Source organism: Protopterus annectens, chromosome 8.part0 (assembly GCF_019279795.1).
Source record: "Protopterus annectens isolate FY-2018-M chromosome 8.part0, PAN1.0, whole genome shotgun sequence".
In the NCBI taxonomy this organism is placed as follows: Eukaryota; Metazoa; Chordata; order Ceratodontiformes; family Protopteridae; genus Protopterus; species Protopterus annectens.
The window spans coordinates 561,250,649-561,272,468 of record NC_056741.1 but is presented as its reverse complement, the minus strand read 5'-3'; positions in this window follow the sequence as shown (position 1 = coordinate 561,272,468).

The following is a 21,820-nucleotide window of genomic DNA, read 5'->3' as shown; positions in this document are numbered from 1 at the left end:
CTGAACTGCTTGCCAGTATTTCCCAACATAAGTCTTTAATGAAATGCCACTAAATTGCCAGATAGACACAAGGTTATGAAAAACACACCGAAGATAAAGAGGCAACCAGCTGTGCATTCTGCAACAATCTGTACAGTGGAAAGGTATGGTATGAATAGAGATATATGTGTATACACATAATCCACAGACGTAAACCAAAGCAAATTATGAAATGAGGACTGTACATGTATATATGTATACACAACAAACATATGTCCCATAGATATGACATATGTACATAAATAGGCCATGGCATAGCTATTATGGGTAGACAAACAGACATGCACGGAAGGTGAATAAACCGCTGCTTTCCAAACCATTGGCCAGAAAGTGACAGTCCGGCAAGTTCTACACTTTAAACATGAATATAGGTGTCCATTGCAGGACCCCAAAAATTGATCCATATGTAGTGTCAACCGTCATTGACACAAAAGAAGTGACCTCAGCAAATACCATATAGCTGTACATGCAACAGTAGCAGGTGCAAGGGTAATAACACGTGTCGATAGAATGTATGACGTACGAACTGATATCCGGAGAGTGGGGAGTGTTTATAAGTGTCTCCACACTTTAGTACCGCACACATTAAACATGTGTAATGGGTACTGTGGAGGGGTGTCAGGTATGGGAATCATGGGTATGCAGAAATGGGCCTAGGTGTTGTTTGGCACAGATTTATTAGGTCCGCCCCTTGGGAGTGATGTGGGTATAGCACACGCCTATATTCTCAATAATGGGGCAAACCATCCACTGGATATTGCGTAAACCATTGTGGGAATATGCAGGGCCCTATATCAGTGTCATGTAGGCGATTATCATGGATGGACATGTGTACGACCAAGATGGTAACCATACCTGGCAAACTGTCAGAATAAGACAGCTGCACTAAGGCATAGTACATGAAATACAAATAGGGACTATATTAGATATACCCCAGACAAAGTCAGAATGTTGATAGAATACTGGCGTAGTCAGGAATACGAATGTTATGAGTGTTACTAATCATGACATAGAAATGTCAGTCGCTATTGTCTAACCACACAGTTCGTAATGCCTTGCCAGTAATTTACCAGAAAGGCACATTATTATGACAAATGTAACAAGAGCAAAGGTCAAACGTCAGGGTGTTTACCCATAATGTGTACAGGTGAGAGGTATGAAGGTAACCTGTCCAAAATACATGTACAGAACTAGTGATACTAGGTGGACAGGTGAGAAGAAAGACGTCAGGACATATGACAAAACATGTACAAGTCATAAGCATGTACTTCGACAAATATGAATGACAATGTATGCCCTGTGAAAGTCAATGTGGAAGGTTAATAGACTCAAAAGAAATGTGTCCCTCAAGGTGTGATGCAGTGTCACCGTTACAATGTCCAGTCCTCCATACTCGTAGGTGAGCTCTGCCACTGATGGAAAGCACAAATACCGACGTACACATAAGGTACATGATAGAATAATTAGTGTGGATAAGCACCTGTTGGCCTTTATGAGGAATACAACCCTCTGGGTGGGTGTGTCCTGCAATATAAATGTAATGGCATTTGGCCTGTGATGCCGCCATACAGTGTGTGTATTGGTGTCAGAAAATTGATATCTTGTATCAGACACATACTCCGCAACTGTACAGATTTACGCAGAATGTGCAGAGTTTTGCCTCATATGTTTGGTGTGTTCCTCTTAAAATCAGTACCATTCTGGCAAATTCTTGAGAACTGAAGTCATTAAATAATGACAAACATGTGAGTTTAGGACACCAAATCCGTCAGAAAAGTCATACTAATGCAAAACCTATTATTGTGTCAACTATCTATGTTTGTAAGAGCAATATTTATATTATGCCCCTATGTGTCCCACTATCAGTTAAGACTTTGTCCAGATGTTTGCTCTAGGAGGTTGAGTCGTATGATTAGAAACAGATACATGTGTGAGGAAGCAGCATTAGCGACTGCAAGATAACTCAGAAGGTATGAAAAGCGCTGCAGTAGGACATTCAGTACTGTCCGCATGTATGTGCTGACATGTCAAATGACATAGCAGTCTACATGAAGTACCTATAGGGCTGTCACCTTTACAAATGATGATAGTGGGACATACCCACAGCCATGCACACAGCACAAATAGACATACACACAGCAAAACTAGGCCATGATACATGAAGCCTCCAACGTGTACGAGTAGAGTGAGAGTACAGCAAGGACAGGTGTCTGCCAAGCTATACAACAAACGCCTGTAAGGGCATGTAACACCGCCTGTAACATGAATGTTGCACGGACAATGTTGGGATTTGCAACATACCCCATTGGTATGTGAAAGCTATGCAAATATGTGATACATGAAACAGTCAGCTGTCCATGCAAGAGCAGAGTTATATATATATATATATATATATATATATATATATATATATATATATATATATAGATACAGACATACACACACAGACACACACACACACGTGGCGGGGTTGTGAGCAGAACACGAATGTAACCACTGTACCACACAACAGCATTACGCAGTGACAGAACATGCAATCGTGATTAGTAGATCATGGCAATCACACAGGCATATGTCTAGCCTGTAGACAGTGGCATCAAAGGCAAAGACGCTGCACAGATGTTATGGTGAGTGAATACTGCAAAAGCAATGTACTGTTGTCATGCAGCTGGAAACACACACACACACACTTGGCAGAGCTGGGAGTCGAACACACCTAACTACCCTATCACACTACAGCATGATGCATTTACAGAACGCGCTACCAAGATTACTAAACACAGCAGTCCCACAGGCATTCTTCTAGGTGCGTGTCGACATCCGCAAAGGCAAAGACATTAGCAGGATATATCTGTGGTGTGAAGCGTCTAAAAGCATAACCTGAGTCCCCAGGCGGACGAGAGCATGTGCACACACACACACACACACACACACACACACACACACACACACACACACACACACACACACACACACACACACTTGGCAGGGCTGGGAATTGAACATACACCTAACTACCCTATCACACTACAGCATGAAGCATTTACAGAATGCGCTACCGAGATTACTAAACACAGCAGTCCCACAGGCATTCTTCTAGGCGCGTGTTGACATCCGCAAAGGCAAAGACTTCAGCAGGATATATCTGTGGTGTGAAGCGTCTAAAAGCATAACCTGAGTCCCCAGGTGGATGGGAGCATGCGCACACACACACACACACACACACACACACACACACACACATACACACACACACACTTAGCAGGCCTGGGAATCGAACTTACAACTAACTACCCTATCACACTACAGCATGACGCATTTACAGAACCTGCTACCGAGATTACTAAACACAGCAGTCCCAAAGGCATTCTTCTAGGTGCGTGTCAACATCCGCAAAGGCAAAGACATCAACAGGATATATCTGTGTTGTGAAGAGTCTAAAAGCATAACCTGAGTCCCCAGGCAGACGGGAGCATGCGCACACACACACACACACTTGGCAGGGCTGGGAGTTGAACATACACCTAATTACCCTATCACACTACAGCATGATGCATTTACAGAACGCGCTACCGAGATTACTAAACACAGCAGTCCCACAGGCATTCTTCTAGGCGCGTGTCAACATCCGCAAAGGCAAAGATGTCAGCAGGATATATCTGTGGTGTGAAGCATCTAAAAGCATAACCTGAGTCCCCAGGTGGACGGGAGCATGCGCACACACACACACACACACTTGGCAGGGCTGGGAATCGAACTTACACCTAACTACCCTATCACACTACAGCATGACGCATTTACAGAACGCGCTACAGAGATTACTAAACACAGCAGTCCCACAGGCATTCTTCTAGGCGCGTGTCATCGTCCGCAAATGCCAGGACGCCGGCAGGGATTGTATAGAGAGTGTACGATCAGACATAGTACTGTCCCACGGTAGATGTACACAAACACACGGCAGTGGTGTACTCGGGGCAACTATACATGTATGGAGCACTACAACAACAATACATAGACACAGTACGCACCACAGACAGTACACCCTTCAAGATAGTCACCCAGTGTGTACTCGGTAGGCATCCATCCTGACATTGAATACGGAAATCTGTTGCCTGGATGACCACCATGGCAATACAGGATGTCAACGGCCATGCCCATGCATAGAGGGACATCACCGACACAAGGTGTCACTGGCCATGGCCGCACACCAGGTAATATATGTCAGTTCGGACTGTACTGTGTGTCGATCTACACAACCGCATACTGGGCATGCTCACACACTTAGCTGTTGCAAAGGGCCGTCCTGCATGCAGATGGAGTGTAAACACAGAAGGTCTCAGTTTGGACTGTACCATGTGCCCATCTACACAACTGTGTACATGGACTGTACTGTGTGTCCATCTACACAACAGCATACTGGGTATGCTCACACCCTTAGCTGTTGCAAAGGGCTGTCGTGCATGCAGATGGAGTGTACACACAGAAGGGCACAGTAAGGTATAACTGTCCTCACGCACAGGGTGGTCACACACATGCAGTGACCTGTACACACTCAGCTGCCATCACAGCTGTCACAGGTGCAGGTCACACACATACACACTGCAGTGTACACTGTAGCTGTCAAGTCATCACCATGTCGTCGGTGCAGCAATACACAGCCTTACAGTACCACAACACCATGTGACACATGACCACTGGGCTGTACAGAGGTGTACACCAGCTGTGCAGAGTACACATGTACCGACAGGGATCCAACAGGTGTTATGCATTGCAACGATACCAGTATACATGAACAGGTCAGCTCAAGACATACCACGGCCCTTACACAGCTGTGACACATGACTGTTGCTGTACACCAATGAACACACGTCTGGATATGCCATACATATGATTGTGTGGATGTGTGCATGGACTGCACATACAACACATACATACATAGCATAGCCTTTGATGTACCTCGTGCATAACAGTGGCCTAAGCAATGCTACGCACGCAAATGGAAGGTGGGTCCATGTCTGTTGAATGCTCACACTACAGGGGGTAGCAGTGTTGACCGGGACACATACCCTTGTACTGGTCACCTGTGACACCCGTGATATCATACCACAGTCCATGTGTTATGTATGTCAACACACATGTTCAACAATAGCAATGCATACAAACATGGCAACAGGAGACACGTGACATCTGTACTGTGCATGCAGCAACCATGCATGTGCAGTGGCCGATGTCCGTAACATAGTTGCACCTAACTATGACATGCAGTCGCAATGCAGCCACATCACTGACACCTGTATACGGTGACATACAAACAGCACGTATGGAGGGATGTGTGTACATAAAGTGGTGAACCACCTGTGTAGATGTATGTGTGCAGGGGGTGGCTCACAGTTGTGTCACACACCATCCTATCATGCCATGTGCAAACAGTACGCTATGTCACTGTTACGTGATAGTGCTGACATAACGCATACACAGCGGTCAGGTGTTACCAACTATATGTCACATGGCACCTGTAACACCTACAACCTCCCATGTGCATATAGCAGCACAATTGCCAGACATAGCGTTGGTACACATAATGCAATCAATACCGCTGCATGTCTATCAAACGTGTCATCATATGGCAGGTGTATCATTCCCAGCACTTCCATGTGTGTCCAAATGTGTGACTAGAGATGCCACATATCGTGGAGATTATGTCCCAGTTGTTACACATCCCTGTACACTGTTGTAGAGATCTGTACATACGTCAGTGTGGGAAGCATGACGTTGGCTGGTGTGGTGCATCACACATGTCGGCTGTCCGTATACACATGTGTGGTCACCACAGTGTGTGTGTGTATGTATGTATGTCTGGTGCTTGGTGTGAGGGTGTATGCTAATATACAGTGAGAAATGATCACTAACCCCACGTGGTGACTAACCCATAATGGTGATGTAGTGCACTACCCTGTTGATGCCATAGGTCCCAGCCATACTGGCTAATTGTGCACGTTCCTTCTCTGTGACACGTCATGTGGGTGCATAGTACTGTGAGGGTGATGACCACATAGGCAAGGGTCCCCACCTCAACACTATGGGGTGTGCATTATAGTGGTGTACACCCCGTGAATGTGGCTGTGTTCCCATACTGTTACAGGGTCCTACTGCTACACAGTGTGGCCTCCAGCTACCAAGTGACACCTCACATCATCATTGGCCAGACCACTGTGTACAACCCCTGCACCATGTCACCATACATGTAATGTGTCCTGCTATGTATGTTACATCTCTGTCCACTGTAGCCTGTGCCACTGACCACATGCATCAGGTGCAGTATATGTGTGGACATCTGTGTCATGTTGGTGTTTCCAACAGTCAGGTTGAGGGTACATGTAGCATGCTGATATTGCCAGACATGCCTGTGAGTAATCCACAGTTACACGTGGGGGACTGCAAACACTGCTACCTGTAGGCACATGCAAGTACACCATAGGAGGGAACCAGTGTATCACAACCAACATGGTGCTACAGATGTAACCGAGACACATACCGTGAACACATCACAATGCATGCTGCACCTGAACTACATGGTTTGACCGGTGCATGTCGACAGTACACAACCTATGTCACATGCACATCTCTCAGTATTCACACACAACCACTGCAACACACACATCCCTCACTATGCATACACAGGTAATATTACATACACCTCTCACTATTCTGTTCACCCTGTGCATCAGAATATTTGAGCATATCCCTGCACCGATGGTGTGGATGACAGGGATGCAGCACAGGCTTCGTCATATGCACAGGGTGATATGTTTGCCACAGGCATAGGCTGCACCAATGGATGACATCATGTGTGTGTGTAAGGGCCGGTGATTTGATTGGACATGTCTGTTCAGAATGCATGTGGATGTTGTGGAGCCCTACAGTTGTGTATGTGTGTACACAGTTCTGCCATTTGTGAGGCCTACACAGGGTATAATTGACAGCTCCAATTTGTACAGACCAGGTTGTACAGCTCACTGTGTCCGTCCATGGCCACGTGACCTGTGCCTGCCTGGGGTTGCACGGGCACTACCAGGTGGAGGTACAGAGTGGCTACTGTCCGACAACACATGTCTGCTGGAACCGTGTCCCCGCTGATAACGTCCAGGGCCATGTCCACGTGGCCTGCTGTGTCCTGGTGTGGACAGCGCAGCACCAGCTGCACTGCTACTGCTACAGGCACTATGGGAGCGGGCATGTGAGGTGGCACGCTCACGTTGACCTACACTAGGTGGTGTTGCTGGCCTACGTCCATGTGGCCTACGCCTCACTCCTACCAGATGTTCCAGCACAGACAGCCCACGCTCGCGGATTGCCATGCCACGGTCAAGGATTCCGACCATGTCACCCAATCGCCTATCCAGAACATCAGCAATCTACTGTTGAGCATTTGTCAATGCCTGGATGTTGTCATTTAGGGTATGGATAGCAGCCCTCTGCAGCCTCTGCCCTTCTCTGTTCTGCCATTCAGCACATGCCTGTGCCGCCATTACAGTCTGGAACATGCGTCTGGTGATACCAGCTGCTGCGCTCTGTCCTGCAGGTGCATGTCGGCCAGACATCCTCCTACGAGCAGCACTGGCCACATGTCTGTGCGGCACATCTGCAGTCATTACACTGACACCATGGTGTGTAGACACACCTTCTCTAGCCACCACACGTTCCTGTTCCACGCTAACAGACACTGACTGTCCTTCCTCTATGGCCACTGGTGATGCGGTATGTGTTGGCAGCAGAACTGTGTGTGGGGAAGAGGGGGGCATAGCTGGGATGGTAACCATTGGCACAGAGTCAGCCCCTGACAACCCTGCCTGTACCTCATGCATATGTTCATCACCGCTAGTATCTGTGGAGACACTAACATCAGATGGACCGCAGGAGGGTAACGCACCTACATCACCTGTGAATGCAAAGAAATACTGTAAAGTACAATAGACACAGACACACACAGACAAGACACACACAGACACAGACACACACAGACACACAGATACACACCCACAGACACACAGACACACACCCACAGACACACACAGACACACACACACAGACACACAGACACACACACACACACACACACACACACACACACACACACACACACACACACACACACACACACACACACACACACACACACACACACACACACACACACACCATGCATGTGATTTGACAGATGGCATGCAGCATGCCTGTGATACAGCAGACGGCATGCAGCTCAGACATTAATAGTGTTAGTAAGCATACATCCCTGGGGTGCACACTGCAGCAAGCAGGTGTCATATCAGTAGCCATGCAGTTCACACAATCATGGTAGTATGCATGCATCCCCGTGATACACCATGTGGCCCAGGACAGGATAACAGTACACATGGCTGACGTGACCTTGACATGTAATCTGCTGACATGTGCATTAACATGCATACATGTCTGACAATGGTGTCCTGACACATGTACAGCATCATAATGGGCTTCACATTGCAGTGTTGTCTGTATGCCCTACAGATAGAATGCATGTTTAGCAAATGTGCATGAGCATGGGAGGGTAGTGTGAGCCGTCTACATTGCTATACAGTGTGAAGTACAGACACTGTGCCATTGTATGGCATCATGAGGCATCTATATTGCTGTAGAATGCATAATATGTACACATTGCATAGCCATAACTGCATGCTATGACACAGTCGTGAAGTTCAACAGATCATATATGGTAGACTTCAGTGACACCTCCAGTAGCTGTGCACAGGCTTTTAGGATGTCCAGTGTACCACATCAACTGTATAATCGGTCAAGTAAGGCTATAATTGGACCATGTGTGGACAATGTGCAACAGGGTGTATATACATCCCATCTAATGTGTGGCTACATGTCTCTGGCCATCCCCCATGGCCATGTGTGCACATGTGTTGGCCAAATGTGTGTGATGGCCATCTATCTCATGTCTGTGTTGTCCCATATGACATACACCCATAGATGTCAGATATGTCACAATCCACAGGGCTATGCAGGCAATGGGTTGTATGTTTGGTATGTGGGGTATAGGTCATGCGATAGTGTGACAATATTGCAGACAGAACACTACGTGTCTGGGGGACATGTCAGGTGGCACATCACAATGTGTGCACCCAATGCAGGGACATATGACACAATGGTGACACCTGTGGGCTGCCCATATCACAGCTCACTGTGTGGTACTGTGTGCATACCACACATGTTGTTCCAATGCATACTACATATGCCTCCATTGTAGAACACCTCCACCGTTGTATGCACAGCTGACCACACATGTCGCAATGACAAGTACTGTGGTTTCAAGTCGGTGTATCATTTCATTTGTATATAGTGCACATGGGTGGCCTGTGTGAATGATGGGTGATGTGACCTGTATATCGTGACTGGAACAAACATCAAGTGTGCAAGTGTTAACTGGCCACATGGCAAATAGATCTACACTGTAACATGCCTGATACTGATGACAGTCTCACCTGCAACGGACTCATGTCTGTGCGGCACACCAGAGGTACCTGTATAGGGGTGACACAGCAGTATGAACATTATCCATGACTGTATGACAGCCACAGGTTGCACTGTGCATGTTAACACATTCACCTGTGCAATACCATATAGTATGCACATGTGTGCATACACAGAGTAGCATACTGTAGTATGCAGCATGTGTGTCCACATACCTTGCATATGTTGTTACTTTACATAATGTACAGTGACACATGCAACTAAATGGGATATAATAACAATATGTGCAGTACTGACTTACCAGGCAACTCCAGGCTCATTGGTTGGGAGACACCCACCTCCATGATGGCAGCTAGTGTTTGTGGATGCTGTTCCTTGGGTGTCCCCAGACTGGCCAGTAGCTCCTCGGTGTGTGTGAGTGGGGGCTGGGTTGGTGACCCACCACCTGTTCCACCTTGTTCCCTGGTGATTGCAGTGGCATGCTGTTTTGCATGTCGTATCAAGTCCGTGCAGTGTCTGCGCACCTACTGGTAGGTGTGGTTATGGCCACCCACATAGTTCACCCTCCTGCATAGATCCTGCCACAGGTCATCCCGCTGCTGGGCATGCTGTGGTACATGTCTGAACAACAAGTCATAGTTCTCATGTTGCTGTGGGATGAGGACATCATCCTCCTGGTGGCTGTATGCTGGAAGGCGTGTACGGGGCATTATCTGTAAGACATAATGATGGTGATAGGTCACAGTTTCAGAGATGTACAGAGATACTGCTGCACATACATTTCTATGACATCTACTACATCTGCACAGTTATCTTTGCAAAGCATCATGACACTGACACGACTGACGTGTTTGTGTCACACACATGTCATACCCATTATGCATTGGATATCATCACCATATATGTGTGTCACCTAATTACAGTGTTCATACTCCATGTGAATGCTGTCTTGCTGTGGGCATGTCTATTTGCCTGCACTTGTGTTCTTACCTATCTGCACATGCCTGGATGTGTCCACGGTAATGCTGTTGACCTTGATGCTGTGCATATGTCACATATCAACACAGACACAGCTGTAATGGACTTGAGCAGTGACAATGCACACATATGCATGGACACCTGTACATGCTTGTGTTTTGCCATATACATCTACACTGCACTGTACAACTGTTCGACATCCTGCCACGGATCGCCTGTGTTGCACATGTGATAGACATGGGACAATGGCTAGTCAGACGTCATTCACAGGGATGGTTATCAACCATAGCATGTGCGGGCAAGGTTTCCAAGCTGTAACAGACAGCCATTATGCCACCGCAAGGTGCATCAGTGCCACATTACTGATCCAGTCAGTTGATAGTACATCTACCATGCGGCCATCACACCATGTATGACTGGGATGACATGTGCAGCTTTGATGGACAGGGTTGCATGGTATGTCGGGAGTATGTCACATATATGGCACAGGGATCTGTCCAGCCTGTGGCGATCCTAGTATTAGGACGGTGGCTGTCCATGACATATGTCTTACAGATCAGGATATGGACATGTAGCATGTCCATCATCATGGTGTAGCAAATGTCTTTCTGCAAGGTAGACAGCATGCTGCATAGTGGAGGTGAGGATTGTGAAGGCTGGTATCACCCATCCACGCATGGCCATTACCCCTTAAAGGTGGTATGTGATCCAATATTGGTCACCACAGTGCTGTATATGCCTGTCCAGTGATCTCCATGCTCATGGATGGCACCCTGACATGACATGGGTACCTCATATGACTACCTAAGGGGCCTGGGGACATCACCAAGTCAGGGGGTGCACTGCACAGCACAGCACCATCCCTTACACAGTGTCCATAATGTTGACCACAGCCTAGGTAGTAGTTAATGGGTACAGGGATGTTCAACTAGCAGTGACAATGCTGGTATCATCCATCAGACTGTGCACATATGTCACACACCTCACCCACACAGCCCATTCTGTATGTTGTTCACAACACTGACACAGCTATACTCATAGGTCATGGCCATTCACAGCCTTACATACACAGATGCCTAACATTTGTCTGTGTGGTATGGGCTACAATGAAGGTGGAGTACAACACATTAACCCTGTTCTACTGTAGCTGGCACTGGTGTGATGTGCACATGTCACTCTTGCACCTTTTGTAGTTGTGAGTCTGTCAACAGGCTACTGGTGGAACACTCCTGTGACATACAAAGGTATTTTTAATCTAACATCCGTGCTGTCTTGTACATCTGTACTGCTAACATCTACAGTGATAATGGTTCATGGACATGCACACCATACTCAGCAGAGTTATAGTGCGGTGCCACCCATAATGACTGTCATCACCACTTGTGGGTTGATATTATCCAACACCTATCTGTATTGTATGGTCATGCTAGGCACTTGTTCAGAACTTGTGAGCATGTCATGAGCTACTGATTAATATAGCATCCATTCCATGCCATTTCCCACAGGTACACTGGCTGTCCTACACTTCCCAGCTTGCTTATGGTACAACAGCTGTTGTACACACGTAACGCACATATCCTGTGGGACATGGTTGTATATACAGGCATGTCCAACTGTCACGTACCAGTGCTACTGCCTGTCTATATGATGGATATGTCGTACATGTGGCAATAGAGCAATTGTCTCATGTACACATTCAATGCTCACCTCCCAACATATGACACTACAGCCTGTGGGGGATGCACTTCTGCAGCCGTGCTGGGGCATAGCTCTCAAGTGTACCTCATTACGAGGAACGTACCTCATTTGGGGTCTTAAAAAGTGCATGTTCCTCAAGGTTCCACATTGAAAGGGTCTGTCACACATTCATTGTTGGAAATTGTTTAACTGCTAGCCATGGCTAAATAGATGAGAATCATATTAATTCATTAGAATATCTTTTTTATACGTAAAACCAGCCTATTTTAGCCATCATATGCCCTTCTTAGTTGAAGCTGTTAGTAAGCCAGTAGTAAGTGTTCCACGTTTTGCCCATTTGTCACACATTATGAGGGCTAATGTTCCTCATTTTGGGGACAGGAGGTTGACAGCTATGGCTGGGGGTAATGCTGTCACCAACCCTGACTGCACCTGACAGTCATGTGGGGATGTGTAACATTCACAACACACCCCACCCATCACATAGTCTCACATGATTTCCACCACAGGCCACACCTACGAGGACAACTTGTTCAGTACGTCTCCATACTCTGTGTAGGCACCAGAGGTAGCCCCCATCATGGAAAACAACATCACCAACTTATAGCCCACAGACTCATGTGTGCCCATCACATACAGCCAACAGGGAGTTATAACATTCCAAACACACCAGTCATAGGTGACTCTGTAGGGAGTCACACTGCAGTTCCACACAGCAGGCTACACAAGGCGATAGTCGCTTACATCTTGCTGTCGGGTAACTGGTTCTGCAACATAACCTATGCACCCATGCCACACCTCACCAGGTATGATGTGACTGTCATTCTCCTTGTTAGTGTGACTGCCCTGAGATACCACTTCACAGACTACGTGTGCAGGGACATGCAATAGCTCACCAGTCTTATAGCCCTGAGGGTGTGGGCCAAGCCCTGGGGAGCATTATGCATTCGTCCGGACACAATACCACTGTACAACAACCGACTGTGTCACTTCAACAGTTGCCTATGCTCCTATTGTCATTCCACAGGCATCTGGTATCTGTCCACTTTGACTGACCTGGTCAAACACAATGCTGTGGCACAGATGACTTGCACCTGTCAGCCCTGGGAGTACAGCTCACATGTACAGCTCTTGCTGCTTCTATACTGCCTGTCTTGCACAGTTTCCAATAACAGTCACCGGCAGAACGGGAACTGGCAAGCACGACATGGGGTCATGTGACACAATGCTTGCATCTTCCTCTGTGACGCACGCAGGCAAGGCACACCTTATAATGCACCACTCCAATATCTCTGCAGTGACTGGGACCTGCCTCTAGGCTCTGCAGAGCACACCTGCAATGACAGGTTATAGACAGACCATACCTTTCAGGCACATACCTGGACCGGCACACCCACAGCTGAGGGGTTCCCATATCCCACTATGTTGTGCACACATCCTGGCTAGTTACTTAGCACAATGCATCAGAGGTGCTCCACGTACAACTAACTGTGTCCGGGACCGCTATACACATTGTAACAAGCTACAGATTCAACATCATACCCCATGGTTAACATACCTCATTTGTTGGTATATTGAACAGTGGGGCTCAGACAGCTACTACTGATGTGTGACTGACACTACCCCACACTTAACTGGGATAGCCACTCATGTACCGACACATCCATGAGTCATAACCTTCACTCTGCTGGATCAACCCATACACACCACCTCCAAGGCCAAAATTAACCTTGACATGAACACTACCACCATGTGATTGGTGTTACACACCTGGGGTTATCCCCTCATTGGTGGATTCCGAACATATGCTAATCAATCTTGTTAGCCACATCCTGGCATCACACCCATCACAGCATACACAGTACACGAGTACTACAACACCTACTACAGACGTCTTCTGACAGCGGTTGTTAACATCATGACACCCATGCAGATGGACGATGCACATACAAATGCTGAAACATACCCCAGTGCACTTCATTAGCATGTACACAACTGCATGGATCATGCTATTCCACACAGAGCCATGATGGTACACACCAGATAACAGATGCCACACTGGTGGTCATGTTCCATGGACATATGATGTACAACAACAGGTGTAGGCTGTTGCACAGTGGTGTACATTCCCATGGGTGGGGTAGCTCACTGGTCAGCCTTGGTAGGGCCACAGGATCCCTCATCACATACTCCAAGACTAGCTACGTAAACATTACTGCGACACATTCCGGGGTGTACCACTAGGCATTATGGTGGTATATCAGTAGTCGATGGCAACACCCACATCTGCTGTCACATACAACAGTCACTCAGGAACATTATCTGTACTGGGTGTGTAGCTGGTACATAGGTACCCATTGTACCTCTGAACTCAAGACTTCTACACACATTCAAGGGTACACCACCCCATTTAGGGTGTACCTTACACAACAGCTACAGCTTTACATACCACAACATAAACATGCCATGACGTTTACTGAGCTCCGACAGTTTAAGTATGCGGCTGCACTATGGACACCACATCTGTACACATTTGCATACTACATACTCAGAGGTGACCTCTGCTGATCAGACAGGGCCCATGTCCACAACATTTTTAATGGATATACTCCTCATATGCGACATAAGCAAAAGCCACTGTGAGCAACATGCTCATGGATATGTGCACACACGCCACAATGAGTGGGATGTGCTTGAGGGTTACATTCCCAAACCAGACACTCACCATGCTTTGGAACACGTGTCCTATGTACATCACACAGGGACACTCAGTAGCACTGTTTATGTGATACCTCCCTTGGTGGTTGGGAGACACGTGTAGGCCTGGGATCACTGCAGTGGCTGTACTGTGCAGAGGTGCAGGTGACACATGGCTCTGCTGTTCACAGGACACTAGAGAGGTGCTACTGGTGTGAACACTGTAGTTGTGCTTACACATGGACTTGCCAGACTGCATAGTACCCCACTATGCACCTGTGAAGCTATTACATGTCCTTTGTGCATGGTTACTTGGTAGCCCTTCCATTTAGATTAGCTATCATGCTATTACAATGTCCCATGCCTACAAGCCATATGTATCCTGTCATTGTACATGCCAATAGACGATACCTTTGGTATGCATGATATGCCTGTTATGCTGTGTAGAATATCTGTCATATCTACCTACAAAACTATACATTACACATATTTCACATAGTATCCCATAACGCAAAGCATACTTGCACAGCGGGACCACCTTAGATATTTCATTGACGTTATATGCCCATACACATGCGTGCTGTGACAGTATATCACGCTATGGCACGTACTTGATGGACATACCCTACCACTGACAGCGGGTTGTATGAAATTGTTCTGTTTAAAGCCCTCATGTAGCATCCCTTGTGGTGTCTGTGATGTGTACCTTGTGGCCCACTGCTGGACGCACAGTTTCTACAAGCGTTAGTGTGCTCAGCAAGACATCACTACATAAATACCTTTTCCCACTTTATGCATTGTGGACACGTTTAATTAATGCAAACCAGGCTATACATACAGTAAAACTAATTAATACAGATCATGCTATACATAACCTTACATATCGGGTGTTCTACATACCTTGTTATCGTTACAGAGTTTCGTCTCTATCTCTCTCACAGTGTTTCAACTGGTATTCGGTATGAGCATATGGTTTGAATGTCTGGCAAGTCATCCTTATATACGTCGATACCTGTAACATGTGGTTTCATCCCGCCAGTTGGTGTTCCTGAGTGACTAATTACTTGCATATCAGCTGTGCAGCTACTCCATTCGCCAATTACGCGGCAACAGTGGGGTATAATTGAATTCTCCACTTGGGCATTGCCTATTTGCCCTACCTTCGGGGAGATGGCCTGTATTGTGTTTTGTTATGTGTAATTGCAACTGCTATGCATGGAGACAAGTATACTTTGGATTCATGTCCCCCGTGGATTGTGTGTGACAGCTAGAGTATGTGGTTCAACATGTGGGTGTACCTGTCATCCCATCGTCTGATAACGGACTATTGCAAACAAAACCTGTAACATGGCTGTTTGTTCCACTATACAACACCTGCAGTTTTGCATGACACCTTTAATTGTGTCTCTCACACGGTATGTTGAGAGTTCTGCAGATGTAATTGACTGACTGGATGTTTGTGCTGCTATTACAGTCTGTATTGCTTTAGTTTCTAGTGTGGGGGATGTCGGTGGGTGTACGTAGCATATACAGGTTTGTGGGGCTTGCATTTCTACATATTCCATATATATGTATGTGGGCTCCGTCCCTAATTAGAGAGCTAACAGTTAGTAGACTTATGTTACGGGATTGTACATTGGGCCGTTGTTAATTGGTTTCTATATCATCTGCAGGTGAGGTTGCTACTTATATACCTCTGGAATTGCAGCGATATATCAAGGGATATGTGTAAGTGACAGCTATCCCTTGTATTTCTGACCCAGATATTTGCAGTCATTGCGATTGTGTTGGTAAAAGAACCTGTTTGCCATGGGTTGCCACATTTTCATATGGTCATTGTTGGACACTTGTGGGACACACAGTGGTGTTTACAGGCCAACACGTAGCCATGGTCAGTACACAGGTTAGCACATACTTTTATCCTCAATACATACCTATTGTTGTGGGACTTTGGCTACTTATCATATTGCATGTAACATTTACGTTTCTTACATACAGGCATAACTATTAAATACGACTATTACATTATATATGGGACATATTAATGTCCTAAAATCTCGGACATTTGCCCTTTGTACTGTTTTATGTCAGGACACACCTGCCCAGGGTGAGGCTGTCCCTCCTACTGGGGGACAGGTGGTAACCGTATGCCTATGGCTAGCTATACCCACACTTACTGTACTGATCTACCTTTGACTTGGCACTAACAGACACATGTTGCAGACACACACACACATTACAGTCACACGGAGACGCACATGGCACCCTCAACACACACATACACAGACTACGGCACTCACAAACACAGTTGAACACAGTACCTACGTGGACCGCAACACCGGCAGCAGTGACTAAATGTCCCCTCATTTCATCATACTATTACTCGCGGCTGTACTGTTCCGGTACTGTGTTCTATCGGTCTTTCAGCCTCGTGGTTACGCATGTCGGTATGTTACACATTCCATAGTTGGCAGCATCCTATTTATTTGTACCTCCAAGGTGTTATGAATGTCATTGACCTATCTATATATATTTGTGGCCAGTAAACTTTTAAAACTGGAAGCAAAAGGAGTCTGCAGCACAAATAAATTCTTAAGACTGTTTATTGTTAGCGCTTTCGGCTCGGACTATTCCGAGCCTTCTTCAGACAAAACAGTTAAACACTGACAGCTAGAGTTTAAATACTAACATCCATTAATCTCTTAATTAATTAATTAGTTGAATACAATTAATCTAAAAGTGTGCCTTAAAGCACAAAAATGTCTTTTATATACAAATCAATATTTTAAAACCATAATAAGATAAAAATCCATAGTGGCATGCCAAAAATATGCTTTATATAATATATTAAAAACGTGCAAGATGAAATAACTACCTAGAATACAGCTACTTATATTAAGAGTCAACAATAAAAATACAAAAAATATGCGAAGTCTTAGTTATAACTAAATGTTACACAAGTTTATAAATATTGAAAGTGATTATGTGCAATGGGTTAAAACAACTATAGGCCCATGATAAGGGTTACATTAGATTGTATACCTATAAACCTCTATCTATTTAATGCCAACAGTTTTAATACACATTTTATGGAGAACGCCTCATTTAATCCTGGAAAAGCTTGTGCATTTGTGGTAATTTGCCACTTTAATTCATCTAGCTCAATAAAAGCTGCCAGGGCCTCCTCTAATATCAAGTGTTCTTTGCTGTAAAATTAAGAATTTGAAACAATGAGATGGATTATTGTTAATATGCTTAGCTAAGGCGTTGTTGAGGTCTTTTTTGTTGATTGCGTTACAGTGCTCATATATCCATTGTTTAAATTTGCGTTCAGTTTTGCCAATATAGAAGGCATCGCATGTTTGACATAGAGCTGCATATGTAACTGCCTTAGTATTACAATTACATTTCTGGTTAAGATGGTATTCATTGCCATTGATGTTACAAATATTAGTAACTAAAATGTGTTTACATTGTTGGCAGAAGCCACATTTAAACATGCCTTTAACTTTAGAATGTGTGTAACATATGTTGTTTTCTTTTCTAAGATTTCTTTAAGGTTCGACCCACGTTTGTAGCTTATTTTGGTTTACTCCCTAATACTTTATGGAGCATTTCATTACTGCTAATAATTGCCCAGTTTTTATATAAGATGTTCTTTATGAGGTCAGAATCACTAGAAAATATGTGCAAAAAAACTTCTCTGATATGACGCATTAGTACATGTATTAGCTTTGTCAGAATCATTCACTATGACTTCCAAACTTGAACAACTACCAACTGCTGTATGAATTAAATTCAGTTCCTTCCTTTTGTGTGTGTTCAATAATGGAATGAAGTGACCCTGAATTCTTTTTTGTATGACTTCAAACTTAATCTTCCTGATGATATGGTTAGGATAACCTCTATTCAAAAACATTTTTTCTAACAAATTGCATTCTTCAAATAATTGAAGATTTATTCTTAGAAACATCAATTGATATTGATTTATATCACCTCTTTTTGATGTTAGCTCCAAAAATACCAGCAATATTTGGCACACCCAAGATACATAAATCACTGGAAGAGCCCCCATTTAGAATTATTGTCGATGGTCGAGGTTCAATCACATATGGGTGTGCCAAATATATTGACAGTATTTTAAAACCATTTCTCGAAACTGAAGCACAAATTTGTCGAGATTCATGGTCTTTTTTACATAACATACACAAGTTAGAACTTAAACCAAATTGCCTATTTCTAACAATAGACGTCAAAGACCTATATACTGTCATCCCCCAAAGCCTAGGTGTTGAGTGGGTTTCTGAATTCCTTTTGAGCAAGAAAGCAGACCATAACACGATTTATTTAACAACTTCTTTGTTAGATATGATTCTCACCAACAATTATATGACATTTAATAACAACTTTTATCTACAGAAGTCGGGCGTAGCAATGGGCTCTCCATGTGGGGGCTCTTTTGCTAACGCAGTGATGGCACATTGGGAGCACTTACATCTCTTCCAAGATCCATTCTTTCAAGACAATGTCTATTGGTACACCAGGTACCAAGACAACATGTTTTGTATATGGACAGGTGATCATAATAACATTTCAGTATTTATTGACAACATATCTAAAACTACATCATTCCTGGAATTCACTTATAGTATTGGTATTGATTCCATCAATTACTTAGACATCCTATTGGAGAAAGATAAACAAAATCATTGCTATAAAAGTAAAATCTATAGAAAGCCAACATATTCCAATAGCTTTTTGCATTATACAGCTGCCACCCTCACCATCAGAAACGAGCCGTGACTAAAGGCCAGATGGTGAGGGCAGAATGGTATCGGATGACACAGATTTCAACAAGAATGCAATTTGTTAGAAAAATGTTTTTGAATAGAGGTTATCCTAACCATATCATCAGGAAGATTAAGTTTGAAGTCATACAAAAGAATTCAGGGTCACTTCATTCCATTATTGAACACACACAAAAGGAAGGAACTGAATTTAATTCATACAGCAGTTGGTAGTTGTTCAAGTTTGGAAGTCATAGTGAATGATTCTGACAAAGCTAATACATGTACTAATGCGTCATATCAGACAGTTTTTGCACATATTTTCTAGTGATTCTGACCTCATAAAGAACATCTTATATAAAAACTGGGCAATTATTAGCAGTAATGAAATGCTCCATAAAGTATTAGGAGTAAACCAAAATAAGCTACAAACGTGGGTCGAACCTTAAAGAAATCTTAGAAAAGAAAAACAACATATGTTACACACATTCTAAAGTTAAAGGCATGTTTAAATGTGGCTTCTGCCAACAATGTAAACACATTTTAGTTACTAATATTTGTAACATCAATGGCAATGAATACCATCTTAACCAGAAATGTAATTGTAATACTAAGGCAGTTACATATGCAGCTCTATGTCAAACATGCGATGCCTTCTATATTGGCAAAACTGAACGCAAATTTAAACAACGGATATATGAGCACTGTAACGCAATCAACAAAAAAGACCTCAACAACGCCTTAGCTAAGCATATTAACAATAATCCATCTCATTGTTTCAAATTCTTAATTTTACAGCAAAGAACACTTGATATTAGAGGAGGCCCCTGGCAGCTTTTATTGGAGCTAGATGAATTAAAGTGGCAAATTACCACAAATGCACAAGCTTTTCCAGGATTAAATGAGGCGTTCTCCATAAAATGTGTATTAAAACTGTTGGCATTAAATAGATAGAGGTTTATAGATATACAATCTAATGTAACCCTTATCATGGGCCTATAGTTGTTTTAACCCATTGCACATAATCACTTTCAATATTTATAAACTTGTGTAACATTTAGTTATAACTAAGACGTCGCATATTTTTTGTATTTTTATTGTTGACTCTTAATATAAGTAGCTGTATTCTAGGTAGTTATTTCATCTCGCACGTTTTTAATATATTATATAAAGCATATTTTTGGCATGCCACTATGGATTTTTATCTTATTATGGTTTTAAAATATTGATTTGTATATAAAAGACGTTTTTGTGCTTTAAGGCACACTTTTAGATTAATTGTATTCAACTAATTAATTAATTAAGAGATTAATGGATGTTAGTATTTAAACTCTAGCTGTCAGTGTTTAACTGTTTTGTCTGAAGAAGGCTCGGAATAGTCCGAGCCGAAAGCGCTAACAATAAACAGTCTTAAGAATTTATTTGTGCTGCAGACTCCTTTTGCTTCCAGTTTTAAAAGTTTTCAGTCTTTGCTTGTATTTGTGGCCAGTACTCGCAGGCTTACACATACTTTCGTGTCCACTGGGATGGGTTCCCCTCTGTTGTTTCTGGTTCTCAGGCGTGGCCGGCACAGCTCCACTATTTGCTGTAAGATGTCCCTGTTCACCCTGTAATGCTCTACTATCTCCAGGTCATGTAGCCCCTGGTAGATTACCCTTGGTCTAAACACTCTCCTTCTCCTCCGAGGCCTGTGGTGGTTGTCGGCATCATCCTCCACAATACCGTCAGTCTCTACCACATGCTGATGAATCACAGCTATGGCAGCTCCCAACATGCACATTTTAAAAGTTCCCCGTGTGTTTACACCTATGGTGCAGTGTTTGGGAATACACAGGTGTGTGTAGGGTGCTTTCACACTTTAAACTATTGTGCTGTGAACACCGATGATGTCATAGGGTGTGTATGTACGATCGTAGCTACAGGGTATCTTATGTGTTTTACTACCAGAACTACTATTGTGGTGCCTTTCGTGTTGAATTACATTTGGCTGCCGTGGATTACCTCTTGACCTTCCCTTTACATTTATGCACGTTGCACCTACCATTTTCTGGCATGCATCCAGCAGCCTGCTTTCATTTGTACTTTCCTGGACCTGGCGTATCTTG